This window comes from Hordeum vulgare, chromosome 6H, assembly GCF_904849725.1.
Source record: "Hordeum vulgare subsp. vulgare chromosome 6H, MorexV3_pseudomolecules_assembly, whole genome shotgun sequence".
Lineage (NCBI taxonomy): Eukaryota > Viridiplantae > Streptophyta > Magnoliopsida > Poales > Poaceae > Hordeum > Hordeum vulgare.
Window position 1 is genome coordinate 63,006,585 of NC_058523.1, and position 15,461 is coordinate 63,022,045.

Genomic DNA, 15,461 nt, shown 5'->3' on the forward strand with positions numbered 1-15,461 from the left:
GGTTACCGTACCACTCTGCAGCAGTACGCGACCTTGTCAACCTACGAGGCTTGTAGTAACTTGATCCGATGCTCGATGATCACCATCATCAGCTTTCACTTCAATTGGTATAGGCGCCACAGGAACAACTTCCTGCACCCTGCTACACACTGGTTGAAGTGATGGTTCAATAACCTCATCAAGTTCTACCACCCTCCCACTCAATTCTTTCGAGAGAAACCTTTCCTCGAGAAAGGATCTGTTTCTAGAAACAAACACTTTGCTTTCGGATCTGAGATAGGAGATGTACCCAAATGTTTTGGATATCCTATGAAGATGCATTTATCCGCTTTGGGTTCGAGCTTACCAGACTGAAACTTTTTCACGGAAGTGTCGAAGCCCCAAACTTTCAAGAAATGACAGTTTAGATTTCTCCAAACCTCAGTCTATACTGTGTCATCTCAACGGAAATACGCGGTGCCCTATTTAAAGTGAATGCGGTTGTCTCTAATGCATAACCCATAAACGATAGTGGTAATTCGATAAGAGACATCATAGCATGCACCATACCAAATAGTGCGTGGCTATGACATTCAGACACATCATCACACTATGATGTTCCAGGTGGCATGAACTGCGAAACAATTTCCACATTGTCTTAACTGCGTACCAAAACTCGTAACTCAGATATTCATTTCTATGATCATATCATAGACAGTTTATCCTCTTGTTACGACGAACTTCACTCCAAAACAGAATTGAACTTTTTCAATATTTCAGACTTGTGATTCATTAAGTAAATACTCCTGTATCTACTCAAATCGTCAGTGACGTAAGAACATAATGATATCCACTGCGTGCCTTAGCACTTATTGGACTGCACACATCAAAAATGTATCACTTCCAACAAGTTACTATCTTGTTTCATCTCAATGAAAACAAGGCCTTGCTCATGTGGTATGATTTGCATGTCACTAGTGATTCAAAATCAAGTGAGTATAAAGATCCATCAGCATGGAGCCTCTTCATGCAATTTATACCAACATGACTCAAGCGGCAGTGCCACAAGTAAGTGGTACTAACATCATTACCTCGTATCTTTTGGCACCAATATCATGAACATGTGTAACACTACGATCGAGATTCAATAAACCATTGAAGGTGATTATTCAAGCAAATAGAGTAACCATTATTCTCTTTAAATGAATAATTGTATTGCAATAAACACGATCCAATCATGTTCATGCTTAACGCAAGCACCAAATAACAGTTATTTAGGTTTAACACCAATCCCGATGGTAGAGGGAGTGTGCGACGTTTGATCATATCAACCTTGGAAACACTTCCAACATGTATCGTCACCTCGCCTTTAGCTAGTCTCCGTTTATGTCGTAGCTTCCATTTCGTGTTACTAATTACTTAGCAACCGAACCGGTATCCAATGCCCTCGTGCTACTAGGAGTACTAGTAAAGTACACATCAACATCATGTATATCAAATATACTTCTTTTGACTTTTGCCAGCCTTCTTATCTACCAAGTATCTAGAGTTGCTCCGCCTCAGTGATCGTTCCCCTCATAACAGAAGCACTTAGTCCCGGGCTTGGGTTTAATTTGGGGTCTCTTCATTAGTGCAGCAACTCCTTTATCGTTTCATGAAGTATCCCTTCTAGATCTTTCCTTTCTCGAAACTTAGTGGTTTTACTAACCATCAACTATTGATGCTCCTTCTTGATTTCTACTCTCGCAGTGTCAAACATCGCGAATCGCTCAAGAATCATTGTATCTATCCTTGATATGTTATAGTTCATCACGAAGCTCTCACAGCTTGGTGGCAGTGACTTTGGAGAACCATCACTATCTCATCTGGAAGATTAACTCCCACTTGATTCAAGCGATTGTCGTACTCAGACAATCTGAGCACATGCTCAATGATTGAGCTATTCTCCTTTACTTTGTGGACAAAGAATCTTGTTGGAGGTCTCGTACCTCTTAACAAGGGCACAAGCATGAAATCACAATTTCATCTCTTTAGAACATCACTTATGTTCCGTGACGTTTCAAAACGTCTTCGGCGCCTTGCTTCTAAGCCATTAAGTATTTTGCACTGAACTATCGTGTAGTCATCAGAAACGTGTATGTTGGATGTTCACAGCATCCACAGACGACGCTCGAGGTGCAGCACACCGAGTGGTGCATTAACGACATAAGCCTTCTGCGCAGCAACGAGGACAATCCTCTGCAAAATTTGCTACTATCAACTTTCAACTAAATTTTCTCTAGGAACATATAAAAACAGTAGAGCTATAGCGCAAGCTACATCGTAATTCGCAAAGACCATTAGACTATGTTCATGACAATTAGTTCAATTAATCATATTACTCAAGAACTCACTCTCAAAAAGTACATCTCTCTAGTCATTTGAGTGGTACATGATCCAAATCCACTATCTCATGTCCGATCATCACGTGAGTCGAGAATAGTTTCAGTGGTAAGCATATCTATGATAATCATATCAACTATACGATTCATGCTCGACCTTTCGGTCTCATGTGTTCTGAGGCCATGTCTGCACATGCTAGGCTCGTCAAGCTTAACCCAAGTGTTCCGCGTGTACAACTATTTTGCACCCGTTGTATGTGAACGTTGAGTCTATCACACCCGATCATCACGTGGTGTCTCGAAAGCAAGAACTGTCGCAACGGTGCACAATCGGGGAGAACACAATTTCGTCTTGAAATTTTAGTGAGAGATCACCTCATAATACTACCGTCGTTCTAACCAAGATAAGGTGCATAAAGGATTAAAATCACATGCAATTCATAAGTGACATGATATGGCCATCATCATGTGCTTCTTGATCTCCATCACCAAAGCACCGGCACGATCTTCTTGTCACCGGCGTCACACCATGATCTCCATCAACGTGTCGCCATCGGGGTTGTCGTGCTACTCATGCTATTACTACTAAAGCTACATCCTAGCAAAATAGTAAACGCATCTGCAAGCACAAACGTTAGTTTAAAGACAACCATATGGCTCCTGCCGGTTGCCGTACCATCGACGTGCAAGTCGATATTATCTGTTACAACACGATCATCTCATACATCCAATATATCACATCACATCGTTGGCCATATCACATCACAAGCATGCCCTGCAAAAACAAGTTAGACGTCCTCTAATTTTGTTGTTGCATGTTTTACGTGGTGCCCATGGGTATCTAGTAGGATCGCATCTTACTTACGCAAACACCACAACGGAGATATATGAATTGCTATTTAACCTCATCCAAGGACCTCCTCGGTCAAATCCGATTCAACTAAAGTTGGAGAAACTGACACTTGCCAGTCATCTTTGAGCAACGGGGTTACTCGCAGCGATGAAACCAGTCTCTCGTAAGCGTACGAGTAATGTCGGTCCAAGCCGCTTCAATCCAACAATACCGCGGAATCAAGAAAAGACTAAGGAGGGCAGCAAAACACACATCACCGCCCACAAAAACTTTTGTGTTCTACTCGAGAAGACATCTACGCATGAACCTAGCTCTGATACCACTGTTGAGGAACGTCGCATGGGAAACGAAAATTTTCCTACGCGCACGAAGACCTATCATGGTGATGTCCATCTACGAGAGGGGATTTCCGATCTACGTACCCTTGTAGATCGCACAGCAGAAGCGTTAAGAAATGCGGTTGATGTAGTGGAACGTCCTCACGTACCCCGATCCGCCCCGCGAACCGTCCCACGAACTGTCCCGCGATCCGTCCCACGATCCGCTCCGATCTAGTGTCGAACGGACGGCACCTCCGCGTTCAGCACACGTACAGCTCGACGATGATCTCGGCCTTCTTGATCCAGCAAGAGAGACGGAGAGGTAGATGAGTTCTCCGGCAGCGTGATGGCGCTCCGAAGGTTGGTGGTTATCCAATCTCAGCAGGGCTCCGCCCGAGCTCCGCAGAAACGCGATCTAGAGGAAAAACCATGGAGGTATGTGGTCGGGCTGCCATGGCAAAAGTTGTCTCAAATCAGCCCTAAAACCTCCGTATATATAGGTGGGAGAGTGGGGGCCTTGCCTTGGGGCTCAAGGAGCCCCAAGGGGGTTGGCCGAGCCAAGGGGGGAGTCCTCCCCTTCCAAACCGAATCCAACTAGGTTTGGAAGGAGGAGTCCTTCCCCCTTTTCCCACCTCCTCTTTTTTTCTCTTTGATTTTCTTCCTATGGCGCATAGGGCCTTACTGGGCTGTCCCACCAGCCCACTAAGGGCTGGTGCGCCACCCGCAAGGCCTATGGGCTTCCCCGGGGTGGGTTGCCCCCCCCCCCCCCGGTGAACACCCGGAACCCATTCGTCATTCCCGGTACATTCCCGGTAACTCCGAAAACCTTCCGGTAATCAAATGAGATCATCCGATATATCAATCTTCGTTTTCGGACCATTCCGGAAACCCTCGTGACGTCCGTGATCTCATCCAGGACTCCGAACAACATTCGGTAACCAACCATATAACTCAAATACACATAAAACAATGTCGAACCTTAAGTGTGCAGACCCTGCGGGTTCGAGAACTATGTAGACATGACCCGAGTGACTCCTCGGTCAATATCCAATAGGGGGACCTGGATGCCCATATTGGATCCTACATATTCTACGAAGATCTTATCGTTTGAACCTAAGTGCCAAGGATTCATATAATCCCGTATGTCATTCCCTTTGTCCTTCGGTATGTTACCTGCCCGAGATTGGATCGGCAGTATCCGTATACCTATTTCAATCTCGTTTACCGGCAAGTCTCTTTACTCGTTCTGTAATAAAATATCCCGCAACTTACACTAAGTCAAATTGCTTGCAAGGCTTGTGTGTGATGTTGTATTACCGAGTGGGCCCCGAGATACCTCTCCGTCACACGGAGTGACAAATCCCAGTCTCGATCCATACTAACTCAACGAACACCTTTGGAGATACCTGTAGAGCATCTTTATAGTCACCCAGTTACGTTGCGACGTTTGATACACACAAAGCATTCCTCCAGTGTCAGTGAGTTATATGATCTCATGGTCATAGGAACAAATACTTGACACGCAGAAAACAGTAGCAACAAAATGACACGATCAACATGCTACGTCTATTAGTTTGGGTCTAGTCCATCACACGATTCTCCTAATGATGTGATCCCGTTATCAAGTGACAACACTTGCCTATGGTCAGGAAACCTTGACCATCTTTGATCAACGAGCTAGTCAACTAGAGGCTTACTAGGGACAATGTATTGTCTATGTATCCACACATGCACTGTGTTTCCAATCAATACAATTATAGCATGGATAATAAACGATTATCATGAACAAAGAAATATAATAACAACTAATTATTACTGCCTCTAGGGCATATTTCCAACAGCTATCATAATAGCTCTTCTGACGGGACTGAGCTGCTCTGAGGTTGTCACGAATGACCCAACACATCTCCTCAGCTTCTTCTATCAGGTCATTCCCAAGGATCTGATGCTTGCCGGTCTCGGACTAGTTGAGTGGGGTACGACACTTCCTGCCATAGAGAATTTCAAATGGAGCCTTGCCAGAACTAGCGTGATAACTGTTGTTATACGAGAACTCAGCAAAAGGCAGACAATCCTCCCACTTCCTGCCAAAAGAGATAACACAGGCTCTCAGCATATCCTCAAGAACTTGATTGACTCGCTCCACTTGACCACTAGTCTGATGATGAAAAGTTGTGCTGAAGCGTATCTTCGTGCCCATCGCAGAATGAGAAGAGTCCCAGAACTTAGTAGTAAACATACTTCCGCGATCCGAAGAGATCATCATAGGCACGTCATGCAAAGACACAATCCTGGAAGTGTACAACCCTGCAAGCTGAGCTGCGGAAATGGATTCCTTGACTGGAAGAAAATGAGCCACTTTACTCAACTTGTTGATGACGACGAAGATGTCATCATTACCCTTCTTGGACTTCGCAAACCCGGTGACGAAATCCATATCAATATGATAAAACTTCCACTCGGGAATGGGCAATGGATGCAAAAGACCTGCTGGACGTTGATGCTCTGCTTTCACCCTTTGACATACATCACATTCATTTATGAACTGAGCAATCTCACGCTTCATGCGAGTCCACCAGAAGGTCTGTTTCACGTCCTGATACATCTTGGAGCTACCAGGATGAATAGAGAGCAGAGAGTTATGAGCTTCTTCCATGATTACCTTTCTGAGATCACCTTTCGGAACGACAAGACGATCCTCAAAGAACAATGTGTCTCTGGCATCAACACTGAAGCACTTATATTTGGGAAGACTCTTTGCCACGCCAATCTTGACTTTCTTCACCATTGCATCAAGAACTTGTGCTGCTCGGACTTGATGTTCCAAGGTAGGAGAGATCTGAAGGTTTGCAAGAAATCCCTGAGGTACTAACTGAAGGTTGAGCTTCCTGAAAGACTCACAAAGCTCAGGCTGGAGAGGTTGCAGAATGAGACAGTTGCAGTACGCCCTCCTGCTCAAGGCATCTGCCACGACATTAGCTTTGCCTGGCGTGTACTCAACACTTAGATTAAAATCATGGAGCATTTCCACCCATCGAGTTTGCCGAAGATTTAGGTTAGGCTGAGTGAAGATGTACTTGAGACTCTTGTGATCGGTGAACACTTCAACCTTTCGTTCCAACAAGAGGTGTCTCCAAGTCATCAGAGTGTGTACCACAGGTGTTACCTCAAGATCGTGCGTAGGATAATTCTTCTCCGCTGGCTTCAACTGCCTAGAGGTATAAGCAACCACTTTCTTCTCTTGCATCAGAACTGCACCAAGACCCTGGAGAGAAGCGTCGCAGAACACCTGGTAAGGCTTGGAATCATCCAGAGGAACCAAGACTGGAGTAGAGGTGAGCTTCTCTTTGAGTGTGTCGAATGCCAACTGACACTCTGGAGACCAAGCATACTTCACACCTTTCTGAAGAATACTTGAGAGCGGCTTAGCAATCTTGGAGAAGTTCTCAATGAACCTTCCGCAATAGCTTGCGAGCCCGAGAAAGCTTCAAAGTTGCTTCACATTCTGCGGAGGCTCCCATTCAACAATGGCCTGCACCTTGGACGGATCAACTTTGATGCCCTCGGCAGAGATAATGTGACCAAAATAGACGACTTCTTTCAACGAGAACTCACACTTGGAAAAGTTTGCATACAATTTGTACTCTCTCAGCTTATCAAGCACCAATTTGAGATGTTCTTCATGTTCTTCCTTAGTTTCAGAAAAGACCAGAACGTCGTCGAGATAGAGCAAGACAAAGTCATTCTTGAACGGAGAGAATATGTAGTTCATCAATCGACAAAATGTCGGAGGAGCATTTGCCAGACCAAAATACATGACCGTATACTCATACTAGCCAAAACTAGTCCTGAAAGCAGTCTTCGGAATATCCTCTTCGCGAATGCGAATTTGATGATAGCCCATTGTGAGATCGAGCTTGGAGAAGATCTTAGCCCCTTTCAACTGTTCGAACAACTCAGTTATGTTCGGAAGTGGATATTTGTTCCTGATTGTCTTCTTGTTCAATGGACGGTAATCGGCACATAGCCGGTCCGTGCCATCTTTCTTCTTGACAAACAGAACTCCACGGCCCCATGGAGACGAGCTCGGTCTGATCAAACCCAAACGCTCCTGCTCATCGAGTTGCCTCTTAAGTTCCTTCAACTCTTCTGGACCCAATTTGTACGGTCGTTTGTGCACAGGCTCAGTACCTGGATCAAGCTCAATGAAAAATTCAACTTCTAGGTGCGGAGGCATGCCTGGCAGCTCTTAGGGAAACACATCTTCATATTCGCAGACCACTGGGACTTGCAAAATAGGAATAATCTCACCCTTTTCATTCAAAGAGAACAGACGGATTGTATCATCGCGCGCCGCGAATATAATCACGTCCTCCGAAGAGTGGGTAAGCTTCACTTCTTTAGATTCACAATCAATCGATACCTTGTTCATGGCCAGCCAGTCCATACCAAGGATCAAGTCAATGTCGGAATTGCCCAAGACAATAGGAGATGCCAGAAAAGAATAGCTACCCATCTTGACAGAAACATTCGGATCCACCATGTGGGAATTCATGATCTTGCCAGGAGACACAATTGATAGAGGCTTAGGCAAATCACGAGTAGAGAACCCATGCTTAAATGAGAATGGTCTTGAGATAAACAAATGCGATGCACCAGAATCAAATAACACTTTAGGAGGAATATCATTGACGAGGAGGTTACCCATGATCACATCTGACGAGTTTTCTGCCTCAGCCGCATTCACCATGTTGACTCGAGCTGATCTGGGGTTGAACTTGACAAGAGCATTGCTTGGAGGATTGCCTGGAGGAGGAGGCGGCAGACGGAGCTGGGAAGTGCACTTGTTGGCATAATGACCTTTCTGTCCACACTTGTGACAAATAACCTCTGCTGGCTGACGGTACTGAGTCTAAGGAGGCCCTTGCTTCTAATGCTGGAATCTGTGCTGAAAGACTGGATTGGGTGGGTGGGAAGAACCATGGCCACCAGAATGCTTGAGCTGCTGCGAGTGCCGAGGAGGAGGAGGAGACACCCAAAACTTGTGTTGCTTCTGAACCACCTGAGTAGAGGAAGAGCTGGAATCTCTGAAGCGCTTCTTAGAATTCTCCACCCTGAGCAAGGTTGCCTCTGCCCTGAGAGATAAGTTGTAGAACTTGTCGAACTCCTCAGGATCGTGCAAAGCAAGAGCTAACTGCAAATCTTCTTTCAAGCCACCTCTGAACTGATAAAGCTTGCTCTTCTGATCAGGGATATCCTGCAAGGCGTACCGGTGTCACAGTCCTGGTTTCACCTTGCTTGAGAAGCATTCATGCATGCATATTTCAACTCTTTTGTTTTTATTTTGGGAAGTGATCAGGCCAAATGAATTGAAATTTGACAAAAAGGCAATAAAATTATTACCTTAAAATGAACGAGGAAAATGTTCCAAATATTTGAGAAAATAATGACATGAAATAACTTTGTCAAACCAAATTTTAGGTCACAGGAACCTTTTGAAATGGATTTTTGATTTGATCAAATAACTCTTTGGAATGGAGTTATTTTGTTTTTTTATATTTTTAAAAGTTTCAAAAATGTTGAAACTATTATGTGGCATTGGTTATTTTTTTATCACTGTCACATAACATTAATTTCGGGTTTTATAAAATATTTAAACATTTTATTTAAAACCTAAACCTAAATGCCAGAAAGAAATAAAAAACAGAAAAGAGTATAGGAGAGAACTAACCTGTGCTCCTGGCCCAGCCCAGCTCACGAGGGCCACCACTGTCTTCTTCCTCGTGCCACGAGGACAAGCAGCTGTGTGCCCGATGCATCGTCGGGCACGGCCATGTCCCCTGGCCACCTCCTGCTTGCCCGAGCCACGCAGACGGCGGGGATGAGTACCCCGTGCACGCCTCTCCCTTCTCCACCCCTCTCTGGCTCCTCTCCGTCACTCTCTCGCTCTCTCCCACCGTGGCCGAGCACTGCTCAACGCCGCCGATCGTCGTAGCCATGGCCACCGGCCCTCTCTAGCCCAGCTGATGTGTCCCAGTGCTCCGCCGTGCTCCTCCTCGTCTCCTGGAAGAAAGAATCAAGCCCGGAGGCCCCCTGTCGTCGACATCGCCGCCATCTTCTCCACCTCCGGCCGCCGGACCTCTTCCGTCGATTCGCTCCCTCTGGCGCACCCCCGAGCCCTCCAACAACACCATCAGAACCGCCGTGATCTCGTCATCATTTCCCCTCTCCTCCCACGCTCTTCCGTGCCACGTAGCCTCGTCCCCACCAAGACCGAGCTCCGGCCGCCGCCTCTGCCGTCGTTACCATCACCTCCGGCCACCCCAGTGCCTTCAACCCGTCGGACTGGATGGAGCGCTCTGCCAACTTCCCGTAGAACACAACCGCGTGCAAATCCGAAGCCTGTAGCGCGAGATCGAGAAATTCCGGCGATCCTTCGCCGCGGTTTTGGTCGCCGCCGGCAACATTCCGGTGAGCGTCGACGTGGCCTGGTGATTAGCGCCTATTTAGCCCCCCCCCCTCAGTCACTGCCAGAGGGCCCCACGCGTGGGTTAAACCCCACTTAGTGCGGGTCAACACGGGATTAGCCCCTGGGTCACCCACGAGTGGACCCCACCGGTCAGGTTTGACCTGACCCAGGTGCCATTGACTGATGACGCCAGTCTGACGTCGCAGTGACTTAATAAAGCTTTTCTGATTTTAATTAATACCAAAAAATGCCTAAAACTTCTAAAAAACATAGAAAATAATCTGTAAGGCCAATGAAAATAATTTACATATGAAAAATGATCAGAAAAATCCAAAGAATCTGATTATGGCATTTTCATGATGGTTTGAGAAAGTTAACATCACCAAATAGGAAAAATGATGATTAGGGTAAATTTAATAAATAGTTTGGCGTTGGAATTTGATTCCTATTTGTATTCCACTTCAATTACTATGATCAAACATTGAGCTAGGAAAACCAGTACCTCAAATTGCCATCTTCATGCATGATAAAACAATTTATGCGTGAGCATCAGGTCAAATCAACTAAAAGGGTATCCGGAAAATACCTTGCTTGAAGTGATATTTGAATTCTAATTCAAATACAGCTTCAACCTAAGAAATAGTACCTATATTGGCCCTGCCACTTCTCATCTTCATTTCTTGATCATGCATCATAGTGTAGCATTTCCGTGAAGTAATTGTTGTTCTTTCTTGTTTGCCGGTGGTGTTTCCTCTCGGTAGACGATGGTTCCGACGATGTGATCGTTGACATGGATGAAGACTCATTTCTATCTTCACACGTGTTACGCAAGCAAACCCCCTTGAGCATATTGATATAAACCCACTCTCTCGCTCCTGCTCTCTTTTACTGCATTAGGACAAACACGATTCAATTGTACATGTTATCGGTAGTTGAACCCATTCCTCTGCATGACCTAATTTTGTCAAAGTAAATAGTTGAAACCACTTAGCATGAGTAGCAACTGCTTGAGCCTTGTGGTGCTTACTCATCCATGCTTGCTTACAATGCCTTCTATGCTTAGAGTCGTATCGGGTCTGATCCATGTGGATGATGAATCGGAATTGTTGTGTTCATGTCCTAGAGTGTGAGAGTAAAAGTGTGAATCCGATTTGGTAAAGGTACCGATGAGAGGCCATGTAGCAGTACATGGTGGGTTGTCTCATTGGGACCGTCCTTAAGAACAGAGTTCTGTGGATGTTATCCAAGACAAGATACTACCACACATTGGGATACTTAATTGACCCTGCTGGCTTATTAATCGCCTAGATCTCTGTCCAGGAGTTGCAACTAGTTTCTGGTGTTTGTAGGAAAAGTGATGGCGGCCGTGTTTAGCTCTGCCCGACGGGGTAGGCTTCTCTGTCGTAGATACACAGTGGCACGGTGTACCAAGTGGCACCCGGATGGTGGGCTTGGGAACCTTGCGCACATCGTTTGGGACCGTAGAGAAAACCTCGGCCGGACTTCCTTGCGGGTTCAGTCTCAAATAGGCAATAAACCTGGACTAGGGTCTTGTGTGGTTAACGGTCGTGGCCGACACCCATGCCAGTGCTTCCGCTTGAAGGTTGCCGAGATGCATGACGTGCATATGGTGCTAAGTGGTGAGAGAATGTGTGAAGAAGTATACCCCTGCAGGGAGATTTAATCTGTTCGAATAGCCGCGTCCTCGGATATGGACTACTTGGAAACATTACGTGGTACATAGACAATTTAAATGGATACTTTAAAACATGCAAGATAAGTGTGAGTTCTATGGATGGCCTTCTCGTAGGGAGACGAGAGTGGATCCATAGTGGTGTATTGAATTGGTGAATATGTGGACTCGTGTGCGCTATCCCACCTCAAAGAAAGAACTTGTAGTCGTAGTACAGGTTAGCCAAGAGTCAAAGCTAGCTTGCTGCAATCAAACCCCACAATCCTTTCATTGAAACATGATGCATATGTAGATAGTTCTTATGTAAGACTTGCTGAGTACCTTTGTACTCACGGTTGCTTTATTTATGTTTTTGCAGAGAAGATTTAGACTCATTAAAAGGTTCTACGCGACGTCTTCGATGTTGACCGGAATAGCTTGGGAATCCTAGACAGAGGTCTGGCTCCTTTGGTAGGGTCGTAGTAGCTTTTCAGGCTCTTCCAGCCACTTTTAGTAGATGTCTGTACCCAGACATGTTCGGCTTCCGCTGTATGACTTGTGTGACGGGTCACGAGACCCCTATTTGTAATATCATATTGTGTTGACTCCTATGAGTCTTTAATAAAAGCTTGAGTCATAGAGTTATGTTGTGATGCCATGTTGTATCTACACATATAGTGCATATTGTGTGTATGTTATGAAATGCATTATATTTGTGGGATTCGACACCTAGTTGTGTGCCTTTAGTAGTAATCTTTACACGGAAATGCCTCTTTGTGCTTCCATCGAGCCTTGGTAGCTTGCTACTGCTCCGGACACATTGATTGACCGGCATGTATCCTTCTTTGCTGCTGTGTATATCCCTTCGGGGAAATGTCACGCGGTGTAATGGAGTCCTTGTAGCTTGCTACGACTCGTCTACACATGCTGATGACCGACACCTTCTTTGCTGGGTTATGTATGCTTGTCCCTGTACGGATGTACCACTTGGGTTTATAGCTAGCCATGTTGACCCGGGTTCTTGTTGTTTGAATGCTAGCGACACATTCATATACGTGAGCCAAAAGACGCAAATGGTTCCGGCCAAGGTAAGGTGGCAGCCGTGGAGTTTACCGTGCGTGAGGCCGCAAAGTGATGTGATGTGTCACAGGGTGGGTTCTTATGATTCAGGATCGGGGTCCCGATAGCTTTGGTATCAGAGCTTGACTGCCGGTAGGATAACCAAGCCAAACTGGTCGATGTTGAGTCTAGCAACTCTTTAGTTATATAAGGGAATTGTTTGTAGAAGGGAACATAAGGCTCTTCTACCCCTTTCCTTGTCTCATTCTTATTCTGAGTCATCCTCTTCCTTATTCTACGGGGATTAAGAATTAGGCTTTCTCATCTATTCATTAGGATGACGAGTTACTATGTTGGAGACCTATAGCAAAGTTGTTGTCTTCAAGGATCAGTGTCTCCATAAGAATTCATTGTTATGATGTCAGTTTTCTTGCAGGTTGCCTCATATATTGTGCCCGTACAGCCGTTATGATGTCCGAGTTTTCCAAAGTTCCCAAATAATCTGATGCAATTGCAAATTCCTTCCTCTTATTTCCAATGTCTTTTGGCCGGACAAAGCACATAATTATTGTGTGGAGGTACTCTATTACCTCACGTTAGTTGAAGTATTAGGAAAACATGTTACTCCGAAAACTACCCAATAGTCTAGATGTGTGCTATGTTTCCAGTGTGATTGTTCTGGCCATCATTTTCGGAAACATCTCGTGATGTTAATTGGTTTGTAGGTATTCCATTTCTTGGTCTTTGAATCCAAGGAACATTCTGCTCACTTTTGTTGATAGTGTTGCTAGTTCCTTTAGAACGATTAGTAACCTTGTTGTAGTTCCCAAGGTACATGGTAAATCATTCTTCCAATGCCATGGACCATCTCTGGCAGAAGTTCTTCATGAACTAAATATCATAATAAGAGTGCTTGTGATGAGTTCCCTACCCTGTATTGTGATTCTGCCAACTTCGCCCTTCTGCATGGGTTATCTGGAAGAATTATGTTGAACTCGTTCGACATGCTAATCTATGCATCCACAACTCAGAAAAATCATGTGCTCTTGAGTTGATCCTAACTAGTTGTATTCTTACCTTCATTTATGAGGGGATAGTCAAGAGTAGTTGTGCATTCGTGTCATCGATGTCTTTTATTCCTGTGGTCTATCAAGTTGTTCTATTCTCGAATGACTGGTAGAAGCAAACTCCAGTACCACATCCATTTCTTGGATTGTGTCAAAGTAGTTGTATGCCGCAGATCAAAATGCTAACCCAGCTTTTGTTCTGTTCTATCTGGGAGTATTACCCTCTTTTTGTTAAGAATGTCGTGAGAATTGCACCATCTCTTATGAACTCTTTATGTAGTGATACTTCTAGACATCATTATTCATCCCTCGGGTTCCGTGTTGGTTGTAACCGGAATATCGACAAGTGAACCATGATGTGTGAAATCAATACTCCTAGCAATGCCATTGTTTAGTAGTTAATGGACAATAAATTCACTCTTATGGTGATGGTGATTGAATCCTCATCCTAAGATTGATCGTGCTACCTAGTCCATGTTTCATGGTGCACTTTTCGATCGATGGGTTAGGATTGTGTCAATCCCTCACTCTATTGATCACATCATATTGCCGTGAAAAGCGAGATTGTTTCTGAGCTTAATAATATATCAGTGGTTCGTGATATTCAGAATATCTTCTCAGAAGTATTACCAGGTTGTTTCCTGACCGTTATGATAGAGCTTGTGATCAAATTGGTTTCCCTATAAGCCACCGTTCTCCAAGATCCGTGTTGGATACCCCGAGCTAGTTGGTTAAGCTAAACAGCAACTTGGAGAGTTGGAAGTTAAAGCTTCGCCTAAACTTAGTTCATTTTAAAGGGATATCTTTCCTGTTTGTGTGAGTCTTGAAGAAAGATGATATTGTCATCGGCTGATTCGTGTGATCAATTGTTGCATATATTATCTTGTCCAATTTTGATTTGAGTATTGGCTATTGTCAAATCAAACTCAGAGCCAAAGATTTTCGTAACGGTGTCTTACTCATGGATTTCCTTGAGCCTACACCATTGTATTCTTTGATCTAACCAATGCTATTATCTTGCTCACATAGTTGTGGAAATCCATTTATATGGGTATCTTGATGAATTGTCGTTGAACCGATCGGCAACATTTTCATTTGTTCCATGATTTATGTTGGACATTAAGTTAGTGCTGGAAACTTTGTAGACATTGTCTTCGTGTCTCGAGCACGAGGTATATGTTAGGTGTAAGAAGTGACTTCCTCTAATTCATGTGCATCTGATGCAAGTTGCCACCGTGAATTCGAGAAAAGTTAAGTTGTTTCTTCGGAATCATCCCAAGTCAATCATGCACGTGCGAAGTATTCTATGGTTTGATAGACTGATCATCTTCACTCCATATGCATCTCCTAGCACACCAAGCCACTGATTGATTTGTTTAAGAAAAAGGAGTTCCCTCCCAAGAGCAAATCATATGACTTGTGTAAGGACTTTGGTATTCTTAATGATGGTTCCCATCCAGAACTCGGTAGTGTTTTGTTGTAAGAATTTTAACGTGGTCATGATTGTCTTGGGCAGTGTGTTCACATGTGTCTTGCAATCCAGCTCATGTTTTGGAGTTGGCTTTCATAGTTCATTTCCCGAGAATCTCGCAACGTTATCTCGTCAATTTGTGTTGCAGACTTTCGATTCAGACATGCTGAGTCTGAAACATTGTGTCACC